We start from the raw sequence: 13,999 nt of genomic DNA, 5'->3' as shown, positions 1-13,999 counted from the left end.
TAAAAGCCACCACTGCTAATTTTTGGTACATTTCGTTGAAGAGAAAATGAGACGGTGCATGCCACTGATACTGTCTCCCTCACACTTTCAGTTTTTCCCAGTTTTCTCGCGTTTTCCGCCGAATTTCCCAGCGAAACTACCTTTTTTGTGACCAGGAAAAGACGCCGCGTCGATTGGCATCGCCAGTTCAAAACTCTCAAAATCCGCGCCAGAAAAAGTCGTACAAAATGTTTTTTTTAATCCGGCGAATTTCGCGCCCAATTTTTTACTGAAGCTCCCCGGGGCCCCGGGGGGGAGGTTTTCCCGCGTAGGCCCAAGTCGCAAAAATGAGTTTTTCCCGGAAAAATAATTAATTTAAAATTTTTCCACACAAGTCGATAGTTAGCTGAAGTCAGCTGCAGTTCCTCAACATTTATTTGAACAAAAAAAACCGTTAGTGGTCGTGTACGACATGAAAAGCGCGCGAAAACAAAATAAAACGAAGAGACGTGAAAAACGCAAATTTTCCTACATTTCCATTGCATGTTATGAAAATATGACAAAATTATCATGTAAATATGTAACTTTGATCAGAAAAATATAAAATTGATCATGTAAATATGCTGTTGTGGTCAGGAAAATAAAAGATCATGTGAATAAATTCTATTCCGCTTCGAAAAATGACTGAAAATACAAAACTTGATTATTTGTGAGCTTCCTTTATAGACTTTTCGCAACTATTGAGTTTTTCATTATTTTTTTGGAGTTTTTCTTATTTAATAGGACTATCAAAAAGCTCTACTCACATTATTTTAATATTTTTTTCTTTTCACTAATTTGTTGGAAAATTAGAAGGTAGCTTGGAATAAATAAAAATTATTACTTTAAGTATGAGAACCACTTCAGATGTGGCCTCAATTCTCTCAAAATGTGGCTCCATCACCTTAAATACTGTAGGAGAAGAAATTCAGATGTAATGCGGACTTGATGGTTCTTTCGGGGGTTCCTTCTTCAACGTTCTTCAACGTGGTGCAGCAGCAAGAGAAGTGATTTAGGAACAGCACCGGGTCTTATCGGACTATACATATGTATAAGTAGTAGAGATTTTCCATAGAGACACCCGTTTAACATGGAAAATATACCATCTTTTTGGGGAAAAATTCATCCTCTTGTTGGCGCCTTATCGCGTGCGGCTTTTAGTGCGGAGGCACTTTACAAAATTCTCAACAACTTCAATTTTGCCACAATCTTGGTGTGCTCCAAACGGCGACGTTAGCATCTCAAATTGCTTGTCCTGCACTTTGCGCTTCTATCTTGTGGGAGGGGTTTTCCTGAGACGCTCTAAAGTCACCTAATTGAACAACAAAGGGGGATGCGATGCCCCGGAAAAAGTCAGAGAGGGTTGTAGTAATTAGGGGAGATGGTTTTTATACGTCTTTTTTTTTCATCGTCATGGTTGTAAAGTTAATTGCTCAAGTTGTTTCAATTTGCAAGGATAAGAAGAGGAATAGAGGAGCAAGTCTCAAAGGGAAAATTACCTGGGAAAGGAGTTTATTCAGGCTAGTATGAAAGATGATCCTCTATCGCAGAACAATTTTAACCCATCTCATCTTGTAGGGGAACATAAAAAATAGAAGAATCGCGAGAGAAACTCCCCAATATCCACTGGGATCACATAGAAAAGTGTAGTGAAAGTGCAGTCCGGGAAAACATAACCTCAATTGTGGAACAACAGTTAAATGAATAGGAAGACCTTTATTACGTTCAACCAGCGTTGCATCGGGACCTCTTGAGCTTCTTTATAACCTTCCCAACCTTTCCTGCCTACCCGGATGAAGATTTGAATGATTTTTGCTTCACTTCTGTCTTTCCGGACTTCCCGTCGTTGAGTCGCACTCCAAGAAGAAAAAAAAACTCAACGACGGAAAGTCCGGAAAGACAGAAGTGAAGCAAAAATCATTCAAATCTTCATCCGGGTAGGCAGGAAAGGTTGGGAAGGTTATAAAAAAGCTCAAGAGGTCCCAATGCCACGCTGGTCGAACACAATGGAGTTCCTTCTATTCATTTAAATGTTGTTCCCAAATTGAGGTTATGTTTTCCCGGACTGTTTATCACTGCACTTTTCGATGTGATCCCAGTGGATATTGGGGAGTTTCTCTCGCGATTCTTCTATTTTTTATGTTCCCCTACAAGATGAGATGGGTTAAAATTGTTTTGCGATAGAGGATCATCTTTCATACTAGCCTGAATAAATTCCTTTCTTGGAAAATGTACTCCATTTTTGGATAAGAAAACACACCACCATCACCACATTTCCTTTCAAAAACATTTTCGTATGACATCTACATTATTTCCTCCGCTCAAGTGCACATAACACATTGTTCGATTTGCAAATGTGATGGGGGATGATGGATGTTTGGAAAGTTCCGTAAAGCCAATGGGAAATTTATAAATGCAAGCAAATTATGCTGCGAGGAAATACAATTTTGAGTATTTTTTTTTTGAATAAAAATTTTCCTTAACCCTCGCATTGCCATGAGGGGTAGGTGACCGACCCCAGAGCTATATTTCGAGCAATTGCGCCTTAGTTTTTAGATGTATAGAACCAAGCTTCTGGAAATAAGTTCCTTGGTTATCTAAGAAGATTATGTGAAAATTTGAGGTCAATCCGACCACCAGAAAAAAAGTTATTAGCAAAAATGTAATAAGTGGTAATTCAAAAATTGGTGTAACGGTCAAACTTATTACTCTTTTTTTCTTCTCGTTGTCTTTCGTCTCTTTTCTTGACCATTCATTAATGCGATGAAAACCTTTAAATGGATTAAATCCTTTGAATTTAGAACTTGAGTTAAAATCTACGTTAAACGTTTTTCAAATGTGAGTAAAAGAAAAAAATTCTGGCCAAACGCGGAATCTGACCTTTTTTAAAATTCTTCGTTTATTATTTTTGCTACGTTTCGGAACTTTATTTCTCCTTCCTCAGGCATTAATAATTGGGGGTATTTCTGTCAACATTATTGGTTTTCACTTTTTGCATCCACTTGGCACCAATTACGATTCTCAACATCATGGATTTTTTACTTGGACTTGGAGAAGTTCTCAAAAAAGTCAGATCCCGTGTTTGACTCCCCCGATAAGGAATAGATTTATTTTACAAAACTTCCCAAATAACCATGATGTAGACCACCCCGTGAAAGCTCCCTGCATTTCTCAACTACTTGTGATTGAATTTCCATTCTAGCGGTATGTTGCTTATCAATCTTGGAAGGAAATTTAATATTGATGCCCGATTGTATGGGGTTTTGCATTCTCTTGCACAGACCATTTGAGTTGCTGTCTTAAAGTCCTCTCACAAAATGTAAAGCTTTGAACTTCCAAAAGTGATGTGTGAGTGTATATACCCTAAAATGAGAACTCCCCTTTAAATGACGTATCGGGTGGATGTGTTTAAAGGTGGTGTGCCACACAATTTGATGCAAATTTGCAATGCGATGCCCGCATGTTTGGCTGCCGCAGTGGTATTGGCTCTTAGCGCCAAATGCATGCAAATGCGAATCTGGCACAATTTGCCGGCGTAAGAGCCACAAGTAGCAATCATTTCAATGTTGAAGCCCAAGGCGAGCTGCAGTAGAGAATCCTCAACAGCTTGCACAAAATATACACACTATGTTGTTATATATGCACAAAATAACCCCCATCAGCGGGCCGGCAGTGTGTTGCTTGCCCAGAAAATTGCGCCTTTTGAAAAAGTGCATCTGCCAGTGATAATGCAAGTGCGGAGAGTTATGCAGCAGCCATCCTTGGCTGTGATTACTCATCAAATAGTCGCAGATATTGTCATTGATATAAAATTAAATCATTCTGAAACTTTTTATATGTAGCACTATGGGTTAACTCTTCAAGAGTTTTAGTATACAATGAAGCTAACACAAAAGATTATTCCTTCATTCTCCAATAACTACTACACCACATGTTTAAAATTGCACAGTTGAAACTTTATTCTATTTTCCAAATATTTTAGTAGATTTTCTTTAATGCAAAATTGTTATCTCAAATACAACAGATTTATAATTTTTTTTCTTTCTTATAAACCTCTTCCTTAATAAGGGGGCATCAAAAATTAAAATCCACACGTTAAACGTTAGAAAAAAACCCAAACGTTGAAATATGAATGTCAAGCGTTAATACAAGGTGGCCAGGAAATAAGGGCATAATTTTAACCGCGAATAACTTTTGATTGGATTGAGATACTTGAAAACTTCTACCGCTAAAAGATGCGTAAACTCAGAAAGTTTTATTTGTTTTTTATTTTAAGTCAATATCTTAAAAATTGTAGACGCTAGAGCAAAAAATATAAAAGTTACATTTTGTTTGGAAAACGATGAAATAAACTGGATTTCATGTCTGTTGAGTTTCTCAAAAACCCATTAAAATGATCCAAAGTTCATTAAAGAAGTGAATATTTGACTAAATTTGAATTAAAAAGGCATTTCCCGACTTTATGCGACCAAATATTCAAGCATTCTAAGAATATTTTAAAGTAAAAGGAGATATTGCTATAATTGGCAATTCAGCGTTTATTTGACATGAAAAGCAGTATATTTGTCATGGAGAAAACGCTTTTTTCCACGTTTTTTGCTCTAGTGGAAAAGCCAACCACATATGCGAAATTGTCGTCCATAGAAATTAGATTTCTTTTAACTTTTGCAATCGAATGGTGCAAAATTTAGCTGTCTACGAAATTTTCTAAGTTTCCCCGCCATTTTTGGCTAATTTTTCTTGTCTAAATTGTAAAAAGCTGCTAATTTTAATGCAACAGCCGATAAATCATTTCTAAACTATTTTTAATGTTCGTTACTTTAAGGAAATTATTTTCTCAAAATACCCCTTGAATTGATTTCTGTCTACTACATCTTGACCCCTTTACTTGAATCAGAAGAAACTTTTGACCTGGAGTTAGACAAACAACGAATTCTAAGCATCATGATGACGATGAGAAAGAAAATTCAATTTCCTACAGTCAAGCATTGATTTTGTGTTGTGAGAAATGCTTTTATGGCTTTTATCTTATCAATCAGATTATACGATTTGAGATAAAGCTTTCATGAACATCTTTATAAATATTTATTCATAGAAAACCCCTTGTGGAATTCCTTACATATCCGTCTTTGAGAAAATTCTCTGTATAAAATTTAGTAACATTTAAGGAAAGTTAAGGAACTTTTTTTTTCGTCTATTTAAGATTTAAGATAAAAAATAAATCCTTTAAATTTTATGATATTTTGGTCTATGATTCTGATATCTGAGCTGTTAATTCTAAGTGAATAAATTTAATATAAATCAATGAGATTATTGAGCAGGCAGGCGAATCGCAATCATCATAAACTAAAATAGCTTACGTTATATTGAGTTGAGCATCTTTCTTGAATACTGAACTTGGTCAATAGTGTTCCATAACACTGGCTATTGTTGACGCAATCAACAAGATTCAACAGCTTATCAAGAGTGGTTACCAGCTTGGTTTAGCCACACAAGGCATCTTTCATCGTCATTAAAAGCTGAATGGAGGCGACGAAAAGCTCCTTTCCAAGCGCACCACTCTTCGTCAATTTTAGCCAAAGTCTTGTCGACACAAAAAAAAACGGTTGAAAAGTGTTTATCCAACACTGGCATAAAGGGCTGATGAAAGTGGCGTTGAACACAAGGGGCTGCTCAAATGGGGGTGCTCGCTCACATTTATTTTGTAGGTTTTATATGTATGCCTCACAACACCCGGATGGATACCTCGCATAGCACAGAGTGTTTGGCCAATCCCAAAGGGAAAGGGCAACGAAAGAGATTCAATTGAGGTGAATCTTTGCCGAACAACTGCCGCAGGTGTTTGCTGCTGAAGCACACACGGCTCTGTTGAATCTCTCTCCTCTCGACATGGCGTAGCGTTTTTTTTTCACCTTCATGTACAACCACCCGTCCAACATATAATCCAAAAAGAGGTGAGGTTAAGCCGAGAGTGAGTTTAGTGAAAGAGGATTCCCGCTAATACTATTTAAATCAAACAGACTGAGCAGAAAAATTAGAGAGAGAGAGAAGCTTTTTAAATGGACCCTGTGTTTGGAAATGGATGAGAATTTGTGGTGGTACAACATTCAAATTAAAATTATTTATGTACATATGTATTATACACATTTAGTCCTCGTGAGTTATTTATTTTCCCTTCACCAAACCCTACTAAACTACCATCGAATTATTATATAGTATACATATTGTGCTAAATACATGCCTGGCAAATTGCCAGAAACAAATAGAAATTCTATACTTTTCCAGGTGAAAAGCTTATGCTTTTGGAGATTTGTGAGCTTTCCTCCTGAGAAGAGTTTGTGCAAAAGATTCTTTGTGGTGCATCAACAAAACGATACACTATATAGGAAACAAGAAAAAGGCTAGTTATTCAGCATAATAAGATTGAGAAAGGAAAAATTAGAAAGTTAAAATTTTAAAGAAAATTGTTTTCCGGGTTTTTCGTCCGTTAAATGGGGGTTCTCACCCAGAAAAACTCACATTTTCCAGAGCTTTCTGCTCCGTTTATTTAGCTGATGAAAAACCCGCAAAACCCGGAAAATTATTGTTGTTGTTGTACGTTAGAAAATCACTTTATTGTCTCTAAAACGAATTTTTGATCCTTAACAATTAAATTCTAAAAACTTAAAAAAATCTTTTGAGTGTTCAATAGTTTTAGTAAGAAAAATGTATTCAACATAATTACATTTTTAAAATATATAACATTCAAATTCAAAAATATATATGTATATTTGAAAAATAAACGCTAAAATTTTTAATAGAAAAAAATAAATAGTTTAAAAAAATAATAAAGTAAAAAGGGGTTTTCCTGTTTTGAATTTAACTCATTACATAGAAAGAGAGAAAATTGAGTCAATCCAGTCAATATATTAAGTGTTGTGTGTGTATATTATCATTAAATTATACGATGCTAATTAACAGATGTACTTATTAATTAATAGGTACTAGACGAAATTGAATTACTTATCCAATTGAATGTAAATCGTATAATTGTGCTGGTTTTGTGGTACCAATAAATATTTAATGAATTTCCTGCAATATTTGCATTAAATTTAATATTTTTATGGTGAAAATCATTATATGTAGGTATATTAATTTTATGGCAAGTTAAAGCTTTGTCCTTGATTTATAGTTTTAATTTTACTCAAAAATCTCCAAAATCCATAAAAAAAGTAATTAAATTAATTGTAAAAACAAATAAAGCTTCAATTTGATCACACTAATTTTTTCCATATTTAAGAGAAATTTTTAAAGCGATCATTAGGGGAAAATTAGAGAAAATTTTTACTGGATAGATTGAACTTTCATGCCTCTTTCTTAAATCAATCACCAATAATACTTCTTTTTTTTTCCTCCAGTTTTAATTAAATTCCCTTTCAAAAGTTTCAATGCGAAAATGCCTGGGATTTTATATGAAAAAAAGAAGAAAAGATTGGATTGTAGTAAAATTTAATTAAAATTAAAAGATTTGGCAATGCGAACATCTGCACCACATATCGTTCTTGTTTCATATGTGTACAAAGTTATTCGCGGCATTTTCTTTTGCACGACATGCCACGTTGCTTTCTACATAAATTATATATGTATGTATAATATAATGTACATATCTTCAAAGACATTTTGATAAATTTTGTGGAGAAAATGGAAAGTGATAATGTTTCTTTGCATTCTTTGGGATTGAGGATGTTTTAAGAGAAGGATTCTTTGCTTTGTAATACTTAAAAAGGTTGTTTTTGTGCCTCTGGGAGCACCTTTTCGTGCACAGAAGGGACTATTCTAGCCTTTAATTTGATACCTGACGCTCTGCGAACTTGGGGTTTAGGTATATTTTGTTGTTGTTGTGTTGATACATTATAAAGAAAATATGGCTAGCTCAAAGAGCCATACATATCAGTGGGCAACATCTGAGAAGCGGCGCGTGGCCAGCTGCTGCCTCGTTATGTATTCCCCTGCGCGCCTTTCGGCTACGGTGACCTCCTCTGCCGCCACGAAAGGCCCAAGGAGGGAGAAATAAAAAAGAAGTCTATTGTGGCAAGTTGGAAACCGCGCGTCTCCAGAGAATTACTCTCCGCACACACTGCAGTGGTCTCTGTGATACCCAACTGGATGGGTTTTGTTCGTTCCCCAACAGGTAGAAACTCACTGAGGCAATGGCGATTAAATTGTGTTTTTGGACATCTGCCTCTTCTGCATGTGTTCCACACAGCACATCACCACACCACGAATGATGGCTTAAATCATAATTCCAAACTTGGTTCGAACTCCCGAAATATCCCAAAATGTGGTTGGTCTCGTAAAATCCATTGAGAGTTGCATTTTGTGTCTCCCCTGCTTTCTCTCCGGCTGCAACGCAGCTCCTCCTCATCCATCAACACTGCATTGCAATATACATAGGCTTGGGAGATACTCATTTCACCCAGGTCTGATTTAATGTGTGTATGAGAACACCTTATTGCAGCATAATTGGCACATATCTCCCAAAAAGCTTTATCCCCATCTGCTGGGTGATAAATCCATCATCTGGAATTCTGTTGCCAATTTTCTCTGGGCATCTCATTAATGAGACTGAGAGACGTTAAGAAAGGGAGAAAAAAGTTGAAGGATAAATCAATATTATATGTTTTATATGTTCAGAGCTTTATTCCATTGGCTTTCATATATTGCGAAAGAAAAAATTGAGAAGCATGCGAAGAAACCCGAAACCACCTTCTCACAAAAAAGACGCCCACTAAACTAATAATGACAGACGAATTTTCCGGAAGTGCAGGGAAAGTTGATTGCATGGGAGAGGAACTTTGTGTTCTCATTGTTGCAATTTGGCCGCCCTATAGACCAACTGCTGCATCAGCAGTTTGCTACTTTGGGGCGAAAATGAAAAGAAATGAACACCGACAGCATAGTTAATAGCTTTTTTTCTTGTGCACGATTCATGGGGTAAGATGAAATGAGTGGATTAAGGTTATTGCCAATTCGAAGGTTGGGGACATAGCAATTTCATTCAATTGAGTTTTTTTTTTTGCATTAAAATTAGAAAAGTTATTCCTTGTTTAAGGAAGAACGCAATGGACTGGGTCAAGTTAAATTTCAAATATTTTTTTTTTGGGTTTCTTGACTTGAAATATTATATATTAAAGTGCTTTAATTCTAAAAAAGAAAACAAATAATTTTATAAAAAAGAAGATTATTCAAGACAATATTGTGTTGAAAAACACAATGATGACGTCATTTCTGAATCTCTGTGTGTTTCCTCGACCGCTCTTTATCTTGAGTAATTGATTTTCAGTGCTTTTTTGTTCAAGCTCATGTGCGACATTTAAAATTTCCCTCGAACTCTTTAAAACCTTTAAAATGAAAATAATTCATACACAACTAAAAGTTATTTAAGCAAATAAATAATTTTTCAGCAAATTACAACAAAAAAAATTTTTTTTTTAACGTATTTAATAAAGCGATCTGCACAAGAGGGTACAATAAACTTTAATACAAACAACAAAATTAACATACATTTAATTCTATTAAATTAAGCCTCTTAATATTTTGATGTAGGTACTACGTATGATTTTTGTTTCATACAACATCATTTTATGAAAAACCCACTGATGTGTTTAATTTTACATTTTCAAATTCTGCCACAAAAACACACGAGAATTCATTAAATGAATTTTCACAAATTGATTAGTTCTATATATATCTATGTACTATATAGATATATTATGCCTATGTGAAGTAGAATGAAAAATTATAATTTTAATTGAAGATAAAATTTTAAATGTTTCTCTTCAGCACACACAAGTCGAAATACTAATTTATTTCCGATTTTTTTTCAGTGTTTATTTTCCTAAATCAACACTTTACCCTCATTAAAATCTACCCCATCCAGAGCGCCTTTAAAAGGGCACTGGGGGTTAAATATTCTAGCGCGGGTGTAGAGCAGCAAGGAGATGGTGTAGAAAAAGTCAATTACACTGGAAAATTGTCCTTATCAGGAACGCGGTTTGGGGCCGTAAATTCTTCTCCGTCTCACCAAGAGTGGAGTATTATATGGGGCGAGTGCTTGGCGCAAATTGGGCACATCTGCTCCATGCCGGAAACATGGCATAAACAACGTGCCGAGGTTTTGTACATTCCAGACTCGCCCAAGATGATGAACTGCCGCGGCGCGAGACATGGGGTTTTTTAAGGGGTGGTGGCATGAGGCTGTGGTCGCGGGACGAGAAGAACGAGAAGGTGCCCAAGTGAGTTGCAGAGCTTCACTCTGAATGATGGAGGGCCATTTTTCAAGGCGCACAACCTGAAAAGCTTCACAAGAATATAGCTCCACTTCACTCCATTACAGAGAGCGACTTGCACTAAAATTCCATGTTTGAAAAAAATAAAAAAATTGATCCTGCTGCACGATTGGGGAAGAAGAAGGTCTGTGGACTGAGGGGGGTTGCTTCATTCTCTCTATAGCTGGGATTAGCAGTCGATTTTGCACCCCCATTGTGGCGGAGAACGATAAAAATTGATTTTCTTCGGAGGATTAATAATGAAATCATGAGATTTAGTAATACCCACTGTGAAACATTCAGCAAGACATATATAGGCGATGGGGAAGAAAATTGGAAATTTTCCAAGAATTTCCTCACTTTCTGACATTCATCATGTTTTTTTTTGTTGATATACGCCACACATCCTCAAAAGCTCGCTCAGCACGACGTTCGTCTTTTAGACATGGGATAAATTGCATGCATAAATTTTTTAAAATCATAAAAATATTATATGCTTTATCTTATTAAATAGTTATGCCAAACATCATGTTATTTATTAAATTTTTTTGGAGAAAGTACTTTATATAGGATAAAGAGTTTCTACTACGTGCTTGTTATATTATATTATATGTCTTATATTACGTAAAAAAATAAATTAAAAAAAATAAGGTTTGTTTTCCTTTTATTTTATTGAGGATTTATATTAATAAATCTTATTTATTTGTTATATATTTTTAAGCAATCTTCATCAACTAAATGGCTAAAAAGAATGTCTTAGGGAGCTTTTATATTCTCCTATTAACTTAATTCACATGATTCTGCAAGTTTAGCAAAAGACACTGTAACAAAAGTTAATAAACTCCTTTTCATTTTTTCTCAAAATAAAAAAATAACAAAAAAATGTCCAGAATTTCTGAAATATGGTTTTCATCAATCAATCTCAATGAATAGATGAAAAAAATCCTGAAAAAATATATGTGACGAATAAACCATGTCCACAGAGGGATAAAAGATTTATGTTCACTATAAATCCATTTATTCAACAAAAAAAAACATTTTGGTTGTTTTTTTGTCAAATTCATCCCTTGTTAAATTTTATTGGTAAAAAACCATCAGAATTGAACAATTGCACTCTTCTGTATTTTATAACTAGGTTCAATGAAAAATAAAATTTTTATTGATGCTTTAACATTTTTTTTTACAACTTACTGCCGCAAAATTAACCCTTTCTCGTCCATTGGGTCATACGCTGACCCAAACATGAATCATTGAATTTAATTGTTTTCCCAATTTACAAATGCATCAAATTCTCACGCAAAAGAGGCCAAAGAAGACGTTCTTCTGACTAAGGAAGGTCCTCAAATTGCTTCTAGATAATAAATATCGTGATAAATAAAAAGAGCCCGTTTCAATGTTTCACGTGAACGCAAAAGGGTTAATAGAATTTATCCGTTAGTAGAATTGCAATACAAACGATTTATTTCCTAGAAAAGAAAGCCTTTTAGCGGAAATAGAAAAATAAATGTTCCAATTAAACGTGAAAGTTGTACATAATGAGAAATCCTATATAGAGAATCACAAGAAGCTCTACTTGTTATATTTTTCGAAGAATTCTTTCCGAGTATCTATCAATTCCACACTCAACTTTACGAAAACAGAAGACAAAAAAAACTTTTTCTATGTAAAATTATTAAATTGAATGATAAAGCTGGTACTGTTGCTAAAGTTTTTCCGCATTATTTTCCTAAAATACATTTTAAATATTTTTTTTTCTTGGGAAAATGCATCAAAGATGTAAAACAGGATACCCCCGGGAGTCGTACAAGTTACAATGGTGGACGAGAAAATTAATGTTAATGCAAATTCATATCACAGCGTTGCTTTATACGGCACTTTTACCATAATTTAAAATTCCTTTTCAGATTACAATGGCAATCAAAATGATTTGCATTTTGTCTTGTCTTGGTCGGGGTGGGGTGTGCTCATGTAAAAAATTCATGAAAAATGTTAATCAGGGTTAATTTTGCGCAAGTTCCTCGTCTGTCTGTCGTCGACCCCCCTTGCTGAAGAAATCCCAAGGCTGTGGACACTTTCCCTCTCAAACTATCTCAAGAATTTTCTTTTACATTTGTGAAAAGTTTCTTTTGGAATGATGGCGGCTAGGGGGGAAGGGAACAGAGACAAGCTTCTTGGAGGGCACAGAGGTACCATTAATTCCTGCATAACATGCTGCTGGGACGAAAGTATGGTGTGTGTAAATGGCTCACATGAGGGTCATTTGAAGTAGTCCCAAAATGGTCAGTGTGGAGTGTTTTGTGTTCGTTGCCGGTCACTGTGCGTGTTTCACTGCTGAAGGGGTAATTTGAATATGGGGCCCCATCCGTGCGTAGCCGCCGCAACTCTTGAAAAAGGGTTCGCATCTCCCCATGTGCTGAAATGATGCGGTTCCGGTCCATGAGCACCGAACGTTTGGCCGGAAGTGCACCCAAGCATTAATCGCCGTCCGTGTTCCGGAGAGAACCCCATAAACCCAATAGCACATTTCGCCATGAGTGTGTGGCAGTTACAGTGACGGTGCTGAAGCGGACCAACATCCCCAATGGCATTGAGAGAGTTTAAGGATTTGGTGGAATTTTTCGCCACATTTCACGTACCATCCACCACATCATGCGGTCTTCTCTTGATCCGAAACTCAACAATTTTGTCTCCCCATCGCAGCACAGCACAGTCCACAGGGGTTGCAGCGTGTATATAGGTATTATTTGGAGAGAGAAAAAATCACCACATTTTTGCATGAAAAAAGAATTATATAGACAATATTTTCTGAGGGGTTGCGGGTGGTTTTGGGGATTAGTTGGGTCGAGAGAGCATAATGGAAAATCATCTGAATTTTAATAAAAGGTGAAATTTCAGAATCTGCTCAACACTTTTCTCCAGAATGAAAGTCCAACTGAGTGAGGGAAAAAAATAGAACAGATAGACATGTTGGGATGAGTCCAGCTGCAGCGTTGTAGAGTAACTTTTGGTTTGATGAATAGGGTTTGGGTACCAGTGGAAAGCAAAACACAGAGCCAACGTTAAAATATATATTCCTCCACAATTTATGTTAGGTTTATTATTTCAGTGTACGGGGGTTATTTCAATTCGCTCCGCACACCGCGCGCCCCCACCTCTCCCAATGTTCAATGGTATAAAAGGGATTGAGATAATGTAAAACAAGCCAACCCCACTGGATTAACTAAAAACTGAAACTCATTAGATGTTGCACACAGTGAATTAGGAAAAGAAAATGTTTAGGTACATAGTTTATTATATGTATATAAAAATCTGTTATACATATAATCTACATTATAGTTAAAGAAAATTGTACATTGTTAACATGGACTATTAATGTGTTGGACAACACACTTGAGTAGTGTACAAGAACTCTGTTTCGGTGCTCTTTCAAGTGTCAGAAAACGATGCATCGTGGAAAAGTGGAAAAGTTTTGTCGCAGTACAAAAACTCGGGAAAACTTTTTTTTCCTCTGCACACACATAAACTAATTCTCAAGTGTAGCGCAAATTTGTGAAAAATATTGAACATTTTTTCGAGTGGCTCACAAATTAAATATTCCTCCTGAAATTTGAGTTGATTCATACGTCCATGATGCTTTTACTAAAACACTCAGTACCCACCTGCAATTTATTTTT

The 13,999-nt window shown here is 35.7% G+C and overlaps 1 protein-coding gene across 1 annotated transcript in view; it reads right to left on the bottom strand.

Moving 5' to 3' along the window:
* The window catches only part of LOC129791905 (NADPH:adrenodoxin oxidoreductase, mitochondrial), a 298,769-nt gene that overhangs the window by 99,168 nt on the left and 185,602 nt on the right, over window positions 1-13,999 (bottom strand). The gene's annotated exons all lie outside the window — the stretch shown is intronic.

The sequence above is a fragment of the Lutzomyia longipalpis genome, chromosome 3 (genome assembly GCF_024334085.1).
Source record: "Lutzomyia longipalpis isolate SR_M1_2022 chromosome 3, ASM2433408v1".
Lineage (NCBI taxonomy): Eukaryota > Metazoa > Arthropoda > Insecta > Diptera > Psychodidae > Lutzomyia > Lutzomyia longipalpis.
This window is presented reverse-complemented; position numbering and strand designations above follow the sequence as displayed.